At 42.5% G+C, this 13,289-nt stretch overlaps 1 protein-coding gene across 1 annotated transcript in view; it reads right to left on the bottom strand.

Annotated features, from left to right (window-relative positions):
- Window positions 1–1,042, bottom strand: part of ABCG2 (ATP binding cassette subfamily G member 2 (Junior blood group)) — a 132,955-nt gene extending 131,913 nt beyond the window's left edge. The window contains exon 1 of the mRNA XM_045473320.1: window positions 943–1,042. The gene's annotated coding sequence lies outside the window, so the exon portion shown is untranslated. The remainder of the gene's footprint in view (window positions 1–942) is intronic.
- Window positions 1,043–13,289: the final 12,247 nt, after the last annotated feature.

The raw sequence follows: 13,289 nt of genomic DNA, 5'->3' as shown, positions 1-13,289 counted from the left end.
TCTTTCCCCCTTCTTTTCTCCCATTGCTATTTTCTCCCTTCAACTAGGGACAGAATAGGTACACTTCCAATCTATTCATTTTTTTCCTTTTGGATTGTCTCTTGGATGAAAAGTGACTTTCAGATAAATGTGAATCACTTAAGATGGAGCTACTATCGGGAGAGTTTAAAGGCCTCTCATAAGAAAACAAAACCTATTAATTATATTCCTTACTCGAACTGACTTTAAATCATGTAATAGATTCCTGTATCTTACAATCTTCACCTTGAAATGGTAGGTGGTAGGGATACCAGTTATTTTTCAAGCATGCATAATTTTTAATTGAAGCTGAAATGTTCAAAGTGACCAGTAGCTATACTGGTTGAGGCATGACATGGACACTTAATCCCCAAAATTACAACACTTAAAGATTTCTGGCTCTGCTGAATGTGACCCATGCAGAGTAAGGAGCAGCCCAACATTCTCTCTCAGTTGGGGTGACTTAGCTTCCCACATCTAGAACCTGTTTAACAGAAACCCCAAATTCTAGAGATAGTCTGCTAAAGCAGGTACAACCAGGGCAGGGAAGGTGACTGATTTTCTTTTCAGGTGCTCTACATGAATCATGTACTGGGTTAAGTCCCTTCATTCCACCAGCATCCCCCAATCCTTTTCCCCTCGAAAAGCAAAAAGCCTAGAGGATTTAAGGCCTTGTTACTCAAGGCATGGTCCATGAACCAGCAGATCTGAGGTTGCCTGCAAGCCTGCAGAAATGCAGGGTCTCAGGCCCAAACCAGACCCACAGAACTCTGCTTTTTAACTAAATGTCCAGGTGATTCATATTCACGTTAAAGTATGAGAAGTACTGGTTTATGTGATGCATTTGTTAAAGCCCATACCAAAATAGAACCAAGATTCTCTACTTAGTTTGAACACTTGAAAAATTAAAAACAGGTGACTCACTTCACTTTTGATGTGTGATGCTCGAAGGAAAGCAGCCCGAGCCTTGGTAGAGAGGAAGTGGTGATACTGAGAAGACTTCTCTCCTTACAGGTTCTCCCATAGACACTGCAGCTCTTTAAAGTTCCAGGACCTTCCCTTTGCCAGTCCTCAGGAGGCAAGAGAAAGAATCAGAGAGGAAATGGAACAACTCCTCAGCCAGGTCCTGCAACAACCAGGAAGACGGAGGCTTTCCAGAAAAACTAGCCTTGAGGAAATGTCCAGGGTAAAATGAACGGTTCTCATACCTCTTTGAGTTCCGTTCTTCTCCACCATCAGCTAGTTATTACCCACATTTCTTTCTCGACCACTGGGATTCAAACTGACGACCTAATGCCTCCAATCAGCCTGGGATCCATTTCCAGCGTTCCTGGCAAGAGGATGGGAAAGGGAGAAAATGCACGAGTCAGAAAGATATTTTTATCTTTCTCTTTGCACGACAGAATCCTGACAACAGTATCTCTGACACAAGCAACAACTTGAGGAAGGGTCAAAACCAATCCTAGCAAATAGTTTTGCTCTGTGTAAACTTCCTGTCTTTTGCCAGCTCTGACGAAATCGGGGGGTCTCCTCTCATAGGCCCTGCCTTCTGGCAAAAAAGTACAAGCAGGAAGACAACAGATTTGAAAGGAAGTGAAAGAAAACAAAGCAAAGACAGTGTTAGGTTTCAGGGCAAAGACCCACCAGAGATCCGAAGAGGAGACAGAGGCTATATTTAGAACACGCTAGCCTGCTAATGTTCTCCTTTTCTAAGCCAGAAATAGAATAGGAAGGTAAGACCATATTAGATAGGCATTTTGTATTCTGAAAACATGATGATGTCAAGTGAAATAATAGGACATTTGCACAGTTGACCATTTTGCTGTGCTGTAAGCATGGCAAAGCAGAGGTATCTTGTCTGGAATATAATTAAGCAAAGCATGTGTGCACTATACTAGTAATGCGATTGTATATGGGCAAGGCCTAAAAGTAAAAAGTAGTGCAAAATTACAAACTTCCTCATCAATGGTACGTTTAAAAGAAATGCTGATAAATCCATAGACATGGCTGAAATTCTATTGCAAGGTTTATTCTAAACCGAATAGAGCTAACTTTGCAAATACAATTTTAAGGATAATTTAAATACATATTAAAAATAAGTAATGATGATTCTAAGAATCAGCTAGGCACTGTTGGGGAAAAAAATGGAATGTAAGACATGGTCCCTGTACTCCAGGAGCTGACATCAAGTTTGTGTAGAAAAGACTAACACACATGACCTATAACAGCCAAGCTGGCTGAATTCCATATTGGTTCAGGTGGTATCGAGGGGGAGAAGAGACAACATAGACTGTGGACCCTGGATCTTCACTTCCCACTGATACAGACCTATGGTCAACTTGGCTAAGGTGACCCAGTGAACTCTTAGCAAGGCTCAGAGTAACTGGACTCAAGCTCTCATGATTTCCCCTTATTACAGAGCAATAAACGTTAGATAAATCCTTGCTTAAGAAGTCACTGAAGCTTCTTTTCCACTGAGGCAGATCTAAGTGATCCCAATTTAGGAAATTCATATTGCTTTTTTGACAAAAGGGAACACAAATTTTCATTTTAAAGTTTTCTCCCATGTTTCATGTAGTGTAATTTTATGTTATTAAATATACTATGAAGACAATAGTAATTCAATAAGGAAAGGAGAAAAAGAAAAGGAAGGAAGGTAGCAAGGAAGAGAGAGGTCAAAAGAGGAAGGGAGGGAGGAAAGAAGGAAAGAAGGAAAGAAATTAGCATCAAGTTGTTTACCAGAAAGGATATGGTTAAATAAAATGTAGTGCAGGCATACGATGGAGTATTCAACAGTTTAAAAGAATGAGGTAGAAATATATGTATTGTCTTGACAAAGAAAGACCTCCAAAATAAATTAATTGTAAAAAGCAAATTGCTAATTAACACAGGACATACAAAATGTTAAAACACATGCACATCCTCACAAAACAAAATTACATGTTTTTATAGGTACCCATATAAAAAAACTTATATGGGTTTTTTTTTTAATGTTTATTTTTGAGAGAGAGAGAGAGAGACAGAGCGCGAGCAAGGGAGGGGCAGAGAGAGAGAGGGAGACACAGAATCCGAAGCAGGCTCCAGGCTCTGAGCTTGTTGCACAGAGCCTGATGTGGAGTTCCAACCCACAAACCGTGAGACCTGAGCCGAAGTCTGGCGTTTAACTGACTGAGCCACCCAGGCACGCTTATGTGGGTTTTTTATTAAAAAAATAAAAACAAAAACAAAAAACAAAAACAAAAAAACAACTTCTAGAGAATCATGACCCAAAATGGCAGCAATCTCTGGGCAGTATGGGATTAGGAGGTGGGGATGCTTTGTTGACAACATACATCTCTGTTGTTTAATGTGTATTCATACTTTCCTATTTCTCTTAGAGTAAAAGCCAAAGACCTTTACAATCTGTATCTCCCACCCCTACTTTTCTGATCTCATTTTCCCTTTGCTAGCTGTAATATAGCCAGACCTATCTCCTTGCTGTACCTCAAATACACATACACTGACCCATCTCAGAGTCTTTGCATTACCTGTTCCCTTTGCCCAGGATGCTCTTCCCCTATTTATATATATGGCTCATTCCTTCATTCCCTTCAAGTTTTTCTTCAAATGGTAACTTCTCAATTAGGCCTGCCCTTACCTCCTAACTTAAAATTGCAATTCCTTTTTTTTTCTTTAATTTATTTTGAGAGAGAGAGAGAGAGAGAGAGAGAGAGAATCTCAAGAAGGTTCCACACTGTCAGCAAGGAGCCTGATATAGGGCTCAATTTTATGAACCGTGAGATCATGACCTGAGCCGAAATCAAGAGTCAGTCAGAAGCTTAACTGACTGAGCCACTCAGGCGCCCCTGCTAGCATTCTTGATCTGCCTCATCTTATTTTTGATGATAGCACTTATCACCTTTTAACATGTAATTTCCCTATTAATTATGTTTGCTTTTCTCCTTCCACTAGCATGTAAGCTCTATGAGGGCATGGATTTTTATTTGCTTTGTTCATAAAAAAAATCCTTAGTCCCCAGAATTGTGCCAAGTATACCACTGGACAGAGGCTTGATAAAGTGTACTTAATAAAGTCACAAATTTTCACAAAAATATATTCATGTATTTTTTGTATATGCTTAAGAATCAAAGATAACCACCAATCTCAAACAAAAAAACCAACTTCTAAAAACTTAGAATAAAATACCTGAGGCCCTCCTGGGTTCTGTGGAACAAGATTTGAAAATCGCTGGCTCCAAGCTAAATAAGATAGAACACAGGAGACAGAAACTTACTGAATGGAAGTCCTTCCATTGACTTACCACACTATCTAACTATGTGTATTATTTTGCAGTCAACTAGGAGTAAATTGACCATTCCTAGAACCTCTGTGAAATCACCAGCTATTTCTTTACGGAGACAGAAGGCAAGTATTTCTTGTAAGGGCAACACTGTGCCAAAGGTGACAAGTTGTGGCAAAAATCGTGTTTATTAATTCTTCATTTCTTTCAAAAAGTGTATATCTATAAGAATGTAGGTGCAATTTAATCCCCAATCTTGTTTAAGCAGGTTGACCGAAGTCCTTAGAACTGGAAAGAGGGAAAGGTTGAAAGCAGCCAGCACCATCCCTGCTTCAAAGAACAGAAGTCTTTTACATACACAGGTGATTCATCAGAATCAGTAGCATGGTGGTGGAGAGGAATCCACTCCAAGTTACCAAGGGACGGAAGTAAGGAAGGCGGTCCCAGATAAATATTTTGCCAGTCCTATTTTTTCTTGTCTTTAACCATTTCTCAGGGGTCTGAGAGGCAGTAACAGAGACCACTTCTTAGCTTAGCCATTGGAAATTATGAAAGGGCCTTTTCTAGTATCCCAAACTTTTTGTTTTCTAGCTACTGGTTTGTAATGGAGTCTTCAGAATTCTGTAGAATGAATCCAGAGAAATTTGTGATAATCTATCCCTATGTTCCAGGGTATGGAACAGTTGCTCCAAATTTCCTTTAAGGCTTACAAGTAAACCAAGACTTAGCAACTGTTTATTAACAGTCAAAAATTCTACGTTCCATATCTTTATTATCAAGGCTCAAAATGATTATTTACAAGTTCCTCAGAACTTACAGCTTTGGTTTCTCATTTTGTCAATTATAAGCTTCCGAGAGTTAAGGACCTCATTTGGGGCTTTTGTAGTCTAACAGCATGGTTCTGTTCACACAGTAATTATTTAACTAAGGCTTCATAATCAGCATTATAAAACAAATGACAATATAAACTGAGCCTATAAACATCACCTAAAATAAAATCATACTTGGGGCACCTGGGTGGCTCAGTCGGTTAAGTGTCCAACTACAGCTCAGGTCATGATCTTGCGGTTGGTGAGTTCAAGTCCCGCATCGGGTTCTGTGCTGACCCCTCGGAGCCTGGAGCCTGCTTAGGATTCTGTGTCTCCCTCTCTCTCTGTCCCTCCTCTACTTGTCCAAGCTCGCTCTCTCTCTCTCTCTCTCTCTCTCAAAAATAAATATATAAACATTAGAAAAAATAAAATTACACTTGTAGCAGAATCTCGAAATGCCAAATCTGCCTCAGTGGCTGCTTCCAAATTTTAAAAGCCAAACAGCACACTAGAAAATTAGTAACTATGACCAATTGTCCTTGTTAACTCTTCATACTTGTTATGTACTGAACCGGTGACACAAGAAGCTCTAAGAGAGGAAAGCTCACATCAAAGGAAGTATTTTTATTTGGCAGACTGACCCCACCTCTCTTTATTGCCTGGTACATTTGTGCTGTTAATAAACATTCAGAATCTGAGAATTCGAGGTACAATAAAGTTTATGATTGGTGTCTAGATCAGTTCCCTAGAGAAGAGAGACTCTCTAGATAGCAGCACTGCCTGGTTCTTCCTTTTCTTTGCAAGGCTGAAGATCTAGACACAAAATATAGTACATTTTATATATATTTTACATAATCATGCATTTGTGTGTTGTATAGATCTGCTGTGGCAGAGGAGGCAAGGGAAAGTGGCATAAGGGAAGGAGAGTTTGAAAGAGCAAAAATTAGAAACAATGTGCCCCACAAGAGGGGAACACAGCATAAACTATAGTATATGATATCACAATCAACAAAAGTTAACAAGTAGATGGTCTACATTAACGCATGGCATATGAACTGTCTGGGGAAGAAAACCTTTTGCTTCCCTCTAAGCTATAGTTCCTGGGGACCTGCAAACTATACTGACAAATGACAGATTAACAGGAAAAAAAAGGTTATTCATATGGAAGTAACTAGAAGCTAAATGGTTAAAGTTAGAAATTTTTCTATTGAACTTGATAGGGGAATGAGGAGAGTGGAAAAAAGACCTCTTTGGGAAGAAAAAATAAGTTTCTTTAGGAAAGACAAATGGGTTTTTAGAAGAACAAACTGGAGATTAAAAAGTTTGTAATAATATTTGTCTATGAATGTGTGAGTGGTCATTTCCATCTTCTTCATGGCCATGAAGGATTTGATTTATGGCAGGATTACTCTTGGTCTCTCTTCTAGGAGTAGACCCATCCTGGAGGGATGGAGAGGGATTTATGACAGCCTCATTTCTAAGAAGTTTCTGCTTTTAATGCGATACAGGAGGCACCAAGAAGGCTTCTTTCTACATCTGTTGATTTTCAGTTTTCTTCAACTCAAAATAATCCTTATGTCAAAGTGGCATATCCTGATCCCCTTCCACATAAAGTTATGTGAGGTGAAGAAAAACAGAACTAAAATACGTAAATGTATTCACTGACTTTAAAATGTTAAAAAAAAAGAAAAGATGCATGATCATGGCAGATATCAAAAATTCGTTTGGAAAAAAGAAAACAGGGTTTTAACAGTTATTATTAAGTTTCTTGTTCTGTAGATCTACTAAAGTTCATAGCCATCAGTCACTTTTTAAGTGAGGAAGAGGTATTAGAATATTAAGGATAGGGGCCCTTGGGTGGCTCAGTTGGTTGAGTGTCCAACTCTTGATTTTGGCTCACATCATGATCTCACGGTTCATGGCCCTCACGCTGAGAGTGCAGAGACTACTTAGGATTCTCTCTCTCCTTCTCTCTGCCCCTCCTCTGCACTCCCTCTCTCTCTCTCTTAAAATAAATAAACATTTTTTTTGTAAAAAAGAATATGAAGAAGAAATTCAGTCAGGCAGAGAGAGAAACAAATGAAAAGAGAGAAAAAGTAGAAGGTTAGTGAAAGGAAAAGAAAGGCACACAAGGGGAAGGGGAAAAAAACCATAGAAAGAAAACATTTACCAAAAGCAAAACTAACACCTAGAGAGACGGGAACTAGTGGCAGAAAATGGGCATATGACTGTGTAGGTTGTGTGTATTTCACTGTTTCATGACAACCCGATGTGCTGTTATTAGCCCCATTTTGCAAATGAGGAAACTGATTCATAGCATGGGTTAAATAACCTGCTCAGTTATGTAGGTGAAGAGGGCAGGATTCAGGCAACTGGGACTTCACACTCAAGCATTTTGCCCCTATGCTTCTTATGCAGACATGTCAACATTTCAGAAGATGATTTTCCATCATCCTTTTTTTTTTAATTTTTTTTTTTAATGTTTACTTATTTTTGACAGAGAGAGAGAGACAGAGCATGAGCAGGGGAGGGGCAGAGAGAGAGGGAGACACAGAATCTGAAGCAGGCTCCAGGCTCCGAGCTGTCAGCACAGAGCCCGATGCGGGGCTTGAACTCACAGACTGCGAGATCATGACCTGGGTCAAAGTCAGACACCCAACCGACTGAGCCACCTAGGTGCCCCTCCATCATCCTTTGAAATTAGTGACAAATTATTCAGCAACTTAACATAGACCTTTTTGACATCCAAAACATTTTTTGTCCTTTGTTTTGATAAAGTTTACTTTTGAAATAAATATTTGTGTCCCCCTAAAATTCTAAATTTTCCCATCTTTGGAGAAATGACAGTGCCCTTCCCTTACATCTACACCACTATAATAGAGCACATTCATTCATTCCCTCCTTCATTCAACAGATTGAGTACCCACTGTGTGTCTGTCTATGCCTGAGTAAAATTACCTGCCCCTGTCCCCAAAGAACTACACAGCAACCTCTGGGGTACGGCCTGGAAGCCAGTTCCTGGTTTGGCATCTAACAAACTGTGTAATCTTGAAAACAAGAGGGTTAGATTAAAAAACAAAAAACAAAACAAAACAAAACAAAAATGGATTCTTGGGGCACCTGGGTGGCTCAGTCAGTTGAGCATCTGACTCTTGATTTTGGCTCAGGTCATGGTCTCACAGTTCATGGGATTGAGCTGTGTGCTGGCTGTGTCTGGCTGTGTGCTGACAGCATGCAGCCAGCTTGGGATTCTCTCTCTCCCTCTCTCTCTGCCCCCTCCCCCCCTTGCTCATGTTCTCCCTCTCTCTCTCTCTCTCTCAAAATAAATAAATAAACATTAAAAAAAAAAACTTTATAAGAAAACAGATTCTTATTTTCTCTCAGTTTCTAAATAAGAACTTTGGGGCAGGAATTCCCTCATGAGTTGGGCTTTAAGCTTTGGCATTAGAAAAGTGTCTCACATTTATCTGATCTCTAAAAGTAGGTTTAGCATCAGAGAAACATCACAGTGGAAAGATGTTCTTCGCAGCACCTAAGAAGACTCTTAGATTGGGATCTTCTTACATCATAATTGTTTCTCACTTTAAGCACTGTAGTTATGCTTTCTCAGCTATGCCAGCATAACTTGCCAACACCGACTGAACAGGATCTTAAAACAATGGTGCTCAGCCCACCTATCCAATTGGGTTGTAACTGAAGAAATTGAGGACTTCACTCCTCTTAGTAATACAGTGATCCTGCTTCTTTCCATGATTCATCTTTTGGGAAGGGGAAGGTACTCTCAAGTTTTAAAATAAGGCTCAGGAAGGAGATAATAACTCTCCCCTATTTGAATTATGTCATTCATGCATTCCAAACTTCTTTGAAGGCCTATTATGTTCCACTCAGCGATAACCGTTAGGGCTATATAGGAAGACCAAGTCCTTGCCCTTGAGGAATCCACAAACTAAAGGTGAAGAAAGGGAAGGAAACACAGTATTATAATATTGGGTAGTAAGTGTTAGGATAGAAGTTAAGTATTGGATGCCATGGGAATAAATAGAAGGGGAACTTAACTCACACAGGAGGAGTTCCAGAACAAACATCCTAGAGGAAATGATGTCTGAATTTTGAACTTTGCCTGTGAAAGAAGTAGGGGGATGTGTTACAGAGAGAAAAATAGACCTACACTTGCATAAAGCTTAACATAGGAAGGAGATTGGAAGTGGAAGAAATTACACTGGAGCAGTAGCAGAGAACAGACCACAAAGAAAGGGTCTTTTATGCAATGCTGAAGAGTTTTAATTTATCCAGGAGGGGAGACTTGTCCTGCAGGACATTTTGCAGGAAAACCACAAAAGAGGCGATAAGAAAGCTAAGAGAGGAGACTGAATGCCAGGGGAGTAGCCAGGAACACTGAATGCTGAAGAGAGGTCAAATAAAATAAAAACAAGGGGGTGCCTGGGTAGCTTAGTCGGTTAAGCATCTGACTGGGTTTCAGCTCAGCACAGGTCATAATCTTGTGGTTGTTGAGTTCAAGGCCCACATTGGGCTCCATGCTGACAGTGCGGAGCCTGCTTGGGATTCTCGCTCTCTCCCCCTCTCTCTCTGCCCCTCCCCCACTTGCATGCTCCCTCTCAAAATAAGTAAACTTAAAAAAAAAAAAAGCTACAAGGAATCGGTGTATTTATCCAAGGAGGTCATTGTGGACCTTTGAAATGAATGTTTCATTGGTGTGGTGGAGTCAGACGGTAGAATGCAGTAAATGAGAAATGGGGAAGTAGGAGCCTCAAATGCAGTCAGGCATGTAGCATAGGAGTTTGGTTAACTTTTGTCTTGGTCTGGTGTGCTTTTACTATGTCCTCTCTTTCTTGCCCTGACACATTTTCCCATTATTCTATTCTTCCTGGCTTCCAGTAAACAGCTGTGGCATTCTCAGGTTCCCTATGAATTTTTTTACCCATCTAATTACTAATATATACATGCTGATTATTTCTGCAGTGCAAAATAATGGACTCTGGGATGAAATAGGGTTGGAATTGAATCCCCAGCCAGCACTCTCAAGTAGTTACTTTTTGTATTTTGTCATGCAGGAGTTTTGGTCTGTATAGCAATTCTCTCAGATTAGCCATGGGTTTGGAATGGAAGCTCTGTGGGGATGGAGGCAGCTCCTCCCTCCACTTTCCTGTGCACCTTTGGGGAAGTATCTTCTCTCCGCATACTCACATTATCTAAAAAAAACAGCCTGCTCAGCTTGATCCTAGCTCCTCCCCTTATACAGTCAGAGAGCCCGCCCATCCCTTAATACAGATTTTTTTTTTTTTAATTTTTTTTTTTTCAACGTTTATTTATTTTTGGGACAGAGAGAGACAGAGCATGAACGGGGGAGGGGCAGAGAGAGAGGGAGACACAGAATTGGAAACAGGCTCCAGGCTCTGAGCCATCAGCCCAGAGCCTGACGCGGGGCTCGAACTCACGGAGCGCGAGATCGTGACCTGGCTGAAGTCGGACGCTTAACCGACTGCGCCACCCAGGCGCCCCAATACAGATTTTAAAGACAGAATCTGATTGGTTGTTGACTAGCTAAGGATTGACTCTATTCGGAATGTTGTCCAAACCGCAACTAGTGTCCATTGGCGCAAACATAGCCACCCAGGCCATACATTTTAACAAATTATGAATCGGGCACAGTTCCTGGGAATGAGGGTTTGAGCTGGTCAGAAACCCCCCGTGGGACCCTGGGCAAATCCCTCTATCTTTTCAGCCTTATCTTAGTGTTGCTGACACTTAGTGGATGCTGCCTTATGCTTCCAGAACCTACCTTCAGGACTGAAGAACCTATTCCTCCAGCCGCTGGGCGCCCTGCCAGACCACAGCTCTCATCTGCCATCCTCTCCGAGTAGCCCCCTAGGCAGGGGACAGCCTCCCCGCCGACAGCTGACAGTCGTGTCCTCTTTCCGAACAGTCTGCATCCGCTGACCGCTCCGTGCTGGGCTGTAGAGGTCTGGTGCCCAAAGCGGGGCTTTGGAGCGGATGCGGCGGCTGTTCTCTCCATTCAGTTAGAGGTCTGAGGCGGAGGTTTCGTCCCAGCCGCCTCACGGGAAAGAAAGAGAGGAAGGAAAGAACTAGGAAAGGAAATAAAAGAGAAAAGAGGAGTCGAAAAGCCACTGTCTGTCCGGCAAATGCCAAGGGAATTAAGGAAATGAGGCTCGGGCGCCGCAGGGCCGGGGAGCGGCCGCGGGGCGCAGTGCCCCCGCCCTGGGAGCGCGGGGAGCGCAGGGAGCCGGCTCAGCGCGCAGCCCGCCGCCCTGGCTGCCGTCCGGTGCGGCTCCCCGCGGCCTGCTCGGCCTGCGCGGCCCGGCGCCCGGCGGGGTGGGAGATACCGCCAATCCTCACGGCGGCTCCACCTCAGCAGCCCCTCAGAGCCAGGCGCCAGAGGGCGTGCATCTTCCGCGCTGCAGAAACTGTCGTGGAAAAACGACCTCTGTGCCCCGGAGCCAAAATAGAACACGAAGACAGCGTTTGGGGTACAAAGGAACAATAGTTTCTGTTTCCTTGGCAGGCAAAGGAGGCTGCAGCAGACTAATGCCTTCAAAGCTGCAGACCCGTCGGGGTAAAAGGCTGAGCGGTTTTAGAGGAAAATATGGGATCTGGGCGGTTTCGATAGTAATCTGGTCCCAGCTGCCAGCCCTACGTCTTCAAGGTGGTCTCATGACTAGCGCTGGCACGGACCGTCTAAGTCTCATCACTAAGTATACATTAAGGTCAGCGAGATGTCAACATTCATACAAAGTTCTTGGAACAAAGGGGTCTACAGAAAAACAAAGTGGAGGGGAGAGGCGGGCTCCAAGAATGAGGAATAGGGGGGAAAGAGTGTTCAAAGTCAGGTCTTAGTAAAGCATTAGCGTGTGCATCTTTTTTTTTTCTTAATTTTTTTTTTCAACGTTTATTTATTTTTGGGACAGAGAGAGACAGAGCATGAACGGGGGAGGGGCAGAGAGAGAGGGAGACACAGAATCGGAAACAGGCTCCAGGCTCCGAGCCATCAGCCCAGAGCCTGACGCGGGGCTCGAACTCACGGACCGCGAGATCGTGACCTGGCTGAAGTCGGACGCTTAACCAACTGCGCCACCCAGGCGCCCCTAGCGTGTGCATCTTAATTTCCATCCATTTTTACATTTTTTTTTAGTGGTTTCAAAAGGTTTTAGGAGTGCAATGAATGTGGGAAAGCCTTCCCTGGAAGATTGAACCTCTTTAAGCTTCAGAAACCCACACCAGAGAAAAAAGCCTTATAAATGCAACCAGTGTGGAAAATTCTTCACCCACATCTTCATTTTCCTTTAACACCAGAGAATTCACACTGAAGCAAAGCCTTGTAAGTGCAGCAAATATGAGAAACTCTTTGGCCAAAGCTCTAGCCTTATTGTACAAAAGAGTTCACACTGGAGCAAGGCATAATGAGTGCAGAGTATATGGGAAACTCTGTACCGGTAATGGTGACTTCATTCAACACAAAAGACTTCACATGGCAGAGAGGCATCATGAGTGTAGGGAATGTGGGAAATCCTTTAGAGCCAGATTTGCTAAGCACCAAAAAATTCCCATCAGAGAAAGGCCTCACAAGTGCAACAAATGGAGGAAGCTTTCAGCTGAAGGTCTAACATCATTCGGCACCAGAAAGTTCACCACCACACAGAAAGGCCTCATGTGCATGGCAAATACAGGAAAGTCTTCAGCCAATGGTCTGCTCTGATCCAGCACTAGAAAGTTCACAAAGCAGATAGGCTTTATGAGTGCAGTGAATTTGAGAAAGCCTTCAGCTGAAGGTCTCACCTCGCTGGGCACAGGAAAGTTCACATGAAGCAAAGCCATAGACATACAGGAAACATGGGAACATGCTATCTCCTTGTTCAATATAATGACACTGAAGGAGAACCTTTATGAGGGAGACATGTTCCTGAAGTTGAAACTCATACATCTGAATATACACAGTGGGGAGATCTCCCTATAAGTTCTAGATATGTGGGAAGCTTCCAGCAGTTGTATTGTACTTCCTAACTTGCCTGGGCCCTTGCCAAAATTGTCACTGCCAGTTTCTGTGACACAAGTCATCTCAGCTCTACCTGCCACATCTTGGTGGTCACCCTCAACCTATTTAGGGAAGTAGACATCTGTGCTCTCTCTAGAGAATGTAATGAGCCTCC

This window comes from Leopardus geoffroyi, chromosome B1, assembly GCF_018350155.1.
Source record: "Leopardus geoffroyi isolate Oge1 chromosome B1, O.geoffroyi_Oge1_pat1.0, whole genome shotgun sequence".
NCBI lineage: Eukaryota > Metazoa > Chordata > Mammalia > Carnivora > Felidae > Leopardus > Leopardus geoffroyi.
Note: the sequence above shows the minus strand (reverse complement) of the source record. Positions and strands in the feature narration are given on the sequence as shown.